Below are 6,000 nucleotides of genomic sequence, written 5' to 3'. Positions count from 1 at the left end.
AATAAAGAATTGCTTTTTTTTATTCCTACTACAATAAAGCTAATTCTTACTAAAAATCGATGATAATAAAGAATTAATTTTTTATTCCTACAGCTTATAAAGCTAATTTTTACTACAATAAAGTGTTTACTTTATTTTCTAAATGTTATATTCAAAAATCAGAGCACCCCACTATCCACGTGGTCCGGTCTTGTCTGTCGGCTTTTGAACGGCTCCGGCGCGAAGGAAGAGCAGCCCCCACCCGCTGTACCAAAGAACAGGCATTTCATGCCTGTCCTTTGGCACGTAATGCCAACATTAATTGTTTAATGCCAACATTACTGTTTGTAAACTTTACCCTTGTACATATCATATCATACGTTTTTTAAATTTATTTATGATCAAGTAAGTTAAAGTAAAAGCCACCACAGACTATGTTGAAGTTTGACCAACTGACAGCTGACTTTACCCAATCCCATCCCTATTATGTAGTTGACAAGGGACATTAGCATTTTACTTCATTGTCAGGGAGCAAGCAAGTGAATCTGTAAAGAAAGTAGCTCCAAAGTTTTGTCTGAATTCTTATTAGTATTGTGAAATATTTAAATAATCGTCTTGTGAAAGTATTGTTAAATGATTCAAATGGTATATATATATATATATATATATATAAGCATTTTCTTTTCTTATTTTATTTTGTAAATTGATTACTGATTTGATTGTATTTCGACAGGTGCCTTTTGAAAGACTGTTCAAATTAAACAAACATTTCTTGCAACTCGGACTCAATTTATTTACAAGAACCCAAACCCACTGAATATACAACAGGTTATGGGCCCAGAACAGCCGTGAAGGTTCTTTACGTTGGAATTGAGGACGACAGAGCAAGGAAAAGCCGACGAAAGCAACAAAAGTGTCAGGACCCATGAGGCCAATTTGAGGTTATCAAAGTCAACAACATTGGAGAAGTCAACGCACAGCAAATCAACGTGCAGCAACGAACACGCAAGTCTGAAAATCGCCACGAAAGTTTTGTTTTATTTTGTAAAACGTAAACTGTCAGAAACTAGTTAAATTGTTAAAACTTAAAACAAAATGGATACTGTAAAGTCACAATTAGAAATGTTGAGCGAAGATAGTCAAGGAAATGTAAATTTTATTTCATGGCGATTCAAGTTAAATTTAGCTCTTAAAAACAAAGAACTGTTTGATATTGTATCAGGCGTTAAGCCTAGACCAACAGGTTCTGTGTCTGAGGCAACCGTTTCAGCTTGGACAAAGAAAGATATCGAAGCTCAAACATTGATAGGGTTAAATGTGAATAGTAAAATAGCTAACAAAATAGCAAATTGCAAAACTGCCAAAGACATGATAGATAAGTTAGTTAGTTTGTATTGTCTCATCTTACCGACCTATAAGTCTTCTCCCGATTGTCTCTAAAGTACTAGAAAAGGTATTACTACGACGGCTCTTGCAAGCTATGAATGAAAATTCTGTAACTCCAGATCACCAATTCGGGTTTAGAGCACAACACGGCACCATCGAACAAACTCACAGGGTGTGTAAATTCATAAGCAATAGCCTCGAGCTAAAAGAGTACTGCTCCTCAGCTTTTCTGGACGTTCATCAGGCATTCGATCGGGTATGGCACAAGGGGCTCTTATGCAAGATCAAGTCACTTCTGCCTCATAGTTTCTATGGAATCCTAGAGTCTTATATCACCGATAGAATATTCCAAGTGAAAGAGATGGATTGTACATCAGGCTTTCATGATATACTTGCAGGGGTGCCTCAGGGCTCTGTACTTGGTCCAGTGCTGTACACCATATATACCTCAGATCTACCATGTACCCCTGGCGTCAATATTGCAACCTATGCAGACGATACCGCAATCCTGGCTTCGAGTAAACAACCGGAAGAAGCCACGTTAAAGATGCAGCGAAGCCTAAATGAAATAAGCAACTGGTTCGATAAATGGAGAATCGGGGTAAACACGGGCAAGTCAGTGCAGGTGACATTCGCTCTGGGAAGAAGGACATGCCCGCCTGTCAACCTAGGAGGAAGGGAGCTGCCTCAAAGTGATACAGTCAAATATCTTGGACTGCACCTGGACCGTAGGTTGACATGGCAAAGGCATATCGAGGCAAAACGGCTTGAAATAAACTTGAAATACAAGAGGCTGCACTGGTTATTGGGTAGAAACTCGAAATTGTCCATCGACAACAAACTCCTAATTTACAATTCTGTTATAAAACCCGTGTGGACCTACGGAATACAATTGTGGGGAGCAACATGCGACTCTAACAAAACTAAAATTCAAAGAACACAAAATTACATCCTTAAACAAATAAGCAACTCGCCGTGGTTTATTAAAAACGCTGAAGTACATGAACACCTGGGCATACCTACAGTTAAAGCGGAAATAAAATTGTACGCCCAGAAGTACAAGACTAGGCTGGAAAATCATCCTAACCACCTAGCTGTTCAACTCACCCTACCAGAGTGTATAAGCCGTCTCAAAAGACGAAGAACCCTTGAGCTCGGCAACATTGTCTGAGCTAATATTATTATGGTAGATATTCCTATTGAGGAATGTCTCCACCCGTCAGTCCTCCTACAACTTATCTGCTCATAGTCAGAAGACTGATTGCACGATGCGCTCTTGGAAAAAAAAAAAAAAAAAAGTTTGTATGGTACCAAAGCAGATGTAACTCTTGAAATGTCCCGCATTAAATTCTTTACCTTTGAATATTGATGAAAACAAGTCTGCAATTGAGAACTGCATGGAGATTTCGGATCTTGCCGAAGAGATCTCCACTGAAAATGATCCTATGAGAGAAAGCTGGATCATGACCAGGATCATGAGTGTACTACCACCGAAACTGGCACATTTCAGGACATCTTGGGACAATGTGACAGGAGCAAACAGGAACGTAGAAACTTTGTTGGAACATTTGAGGCTTGAAGATGAAAGACACAAGGAAACGACGAACACTGAGGGCAGCACCAACAATGCTCTCATGGTGAGAAAAGAAAAACACGGACAGTCGTCAAGTAACAGACAGGACAAGTCTCAGATCGGATGTTACAAATGTGGCAAGAAGGGACATGTGATCAAAGAATGCAGAGGTAAACCGTGCCAAAAGTACATTGAATACTGCAAACAAAAGTATTCATGCAACATCTGTAAGAAAAAGGGACACTTTGCAAAGGAATGTGATGCTCAAAATGAAGGAAGCAAACCACCTAATGAAAAACCATGTAGAAAAGCCTTCCTAACTACAGCACTCTCAACAATAGACAACAACCTCTCCAAGGACAGGAACATTTCATGGTATCAAGACTGTGGAGCCAGCCAACACATGACATCTCACCGAGAGTGGTTTGTTCAACTTGTCGAACTGGACTAGCCAATTCCAATTGTGATAGGAGATTCAACCAGGCTAGATGGCGTTGCAGTAGGAAATATTGAGATGGAAGCTTTTGATGGTCAAAAGTGGTACCCAGTTGTTCTTGAGGATGTGATTTATGTACCAAATCTTAATTTTAATTTATTTTCAGTAAGCCAGATGTTGGACAAAGGACACATTCAGAAAGCAAATGGAAACGAGTCAACGTTCTATAGTCAGGATGGCAGAGACATTGTGGCTATAGCAAAACGCAAAGGAAATCTCTACCAAATGATGCTCAGGGGAGAAGAACAGACTAGTCTGATGGTCCAGTCAATCAGAGTGTGGCATGAGAGACTTGCCCATCAAAATGTCAAGTATGTGAGGGATATTATGAAGAGGAAAGGAATAAAATATGTCGACGACTGGGACGACTATGTCTGCACAGGGTGCACATATGGTAAACAACACCGTATCTCACACCCAACCAACCCAAAGACAGCTGAGAAGCCATTAGATCTTGTGCACATCGACACTGGCGACACTGCTCCTCCCAGTGATGGAATGTTCATTTACTAATGTACTTACCAGTACATTTACTAGTACTGGCTCATGTTCAAGGATGATTTCACGCACTACCGAAGCTGTTACTTTATGAAGACGAAAGGTGAAGCTCCAGAAAAGATTGCAAGCTACTTGAGACTAGTTGAAAATCAGCTGGGAAGAAGAGTGAAGAGTCTAAGATCTGACAATGGCACCGAACTGAAGAATGCAACAACCAAAGAGCTGATGGACAAACTGGGAATCTTTCACACCTTCACAAATGTTCACACTCCAGAACAGAATGGAAGGGTGGAGAGAGAAATGAGAATGATTGTCGAGGCAGCAAGAGCAGCCATACATGGAAATGAATTGGACGAGAGACTGTGGGCAGCGGCAATGAATCATGCAATCTTCACAATAAACCAAACCGGAACCAGCAACGTACCAGGGAGCAGTCCAGCAGAATTGTGGTTCGGTAGGAAAATGAAGATTGAAAAGCTGCGACCTTTCGGATGTGAATGCTATGTACTTGTACAAAAGAGAGGCAAGATTGATAGGAAGTCAGAAAAAGGAATATTGGTAGGCTACGACGTTGACTCACCATGCTACAGAGTCTATCTGAAGGAAAAGAGAGAAGTTGTTAGCTCTGACAATGTAATCTTCAATGAAGAGAAATTGAGACTGAGGCAAGGCACTGAACTTGAGACATCGATAGAAGAAGCAACTGAGAAGAAAGAAGAGAGCTGCAGCAAGTCTGACGAAGAAGAAAATTGGACAACAGGAGAAAGTGCAGAGGAATCCAGCGACAACGAAAGGACAAGACAGACAGAAGAAGAACCAGAAAGGAGAATTCTGCGAGATCGTCGAACTCTGCAACCACCACCGAGGCTGAAAGACTGCGTACTTGAATCCCGGCGTGGAGGAAAGAGCGCACAAGTTGCCATGATAGGCGAAACTGAGGATATCCTGGTGAGTGAGGCACTGAAAGATGAGAAGTGGAGGCAAGCAATGCAGGAGGAGTACGATTCACTATTGGAAATGGAAGCTTGGAAGCTGGTCAATTGTCCTGAAGGAGTGAAGCCAATAACTTGTCGGTGGGTACTGCGAGAGAAAGTGGACGGAAAGTACAAAGCTAGACTAGTAGCCAGAGGATTCGAACAGAAAGAGGGAGTGGACTACGCAGAGACCTTCAGCCCAGTAGCCCAACATGCGTCAATTCGTCTACTTCTGAGTCATGCAGCATCGGAGAAAATGAAGTTGGTTTCGTTCGATGTGAAGACAGCCTTTCTGTATGGTAACCTGGATCAGGACATCTACATGAATCAGCCCGAAGGATTCAAAGATGGAACCCAGAAAGTCTGCAAATTGAACAAGAGTCTGTATGGGCTAAAACAAGCTCCACGAATGTGGAACGAAAGGGTCACCAAGTACTTTGAACAACAGTTAGGACTAGTCAACACCGATGATGATCCGTGCATATATTACAACAAGGACAAGAGTATCATGTTATCTCTGTTCGTGGATGATGGTCTGATAGCTGGGAAAAATGAGAAAGAAATATACAGGCTGTTGAGAGAGATCAGCAATGAGTTTCAGATCACTTTCAGCAAAAGAGCTCAGGACAAACTGACGTACTTGGGCATGGAGATAAAAAACGACAACAATGGTATCTTCGTGAGTCAGCCACGTTACATGGCAAAGATACTGAGAAAGATGAAACTCGATGAGTGCAACCCAGCATCCACACCAATTGAACAAGGATTGGTTTTACAGAAGGCAGATTTCAAGAACGATGAGGCACTTCCGGCGAATAATAACTACCGCGAAGCAATAGGGAGTTTGTTGTACCTCGCTACAATAAGTATATATAGCCTGACATCAGCTTTGCTGTGAACTACCTTAGTCGATTCTGCAACAAACCAATGAAGAGTCATCAGGCAATGGTAAAACGAGTTTTCCAGTACCTGCGAGGAACTGCAACTGCTGGAATCTACTTCGGAGGAGACAAGGAGTTTGTGGCATACACTGATTCAGACTTTGGAGGAGACTCTGAGACAGGACAGGACAGGACAGGAGTGGTGTGCTAGTG

This window comes from Pieris rapae, chromosome W, assembly GCF_905147795.1.
Source record: "Pieris rapae chromosome W, ilPieRapa1.1, whole genome shotgun sequence".
NCBI lineage: Eukaryota > Metazoa > Arthropoda > Insecta > Lepidoptera > Pieridae > Pieris > Pieris rapae.
The sequence above is the reverse complement of the archived record's forward strand: the minus strand, read 5'-3'. Positions refer to the sequence as shown.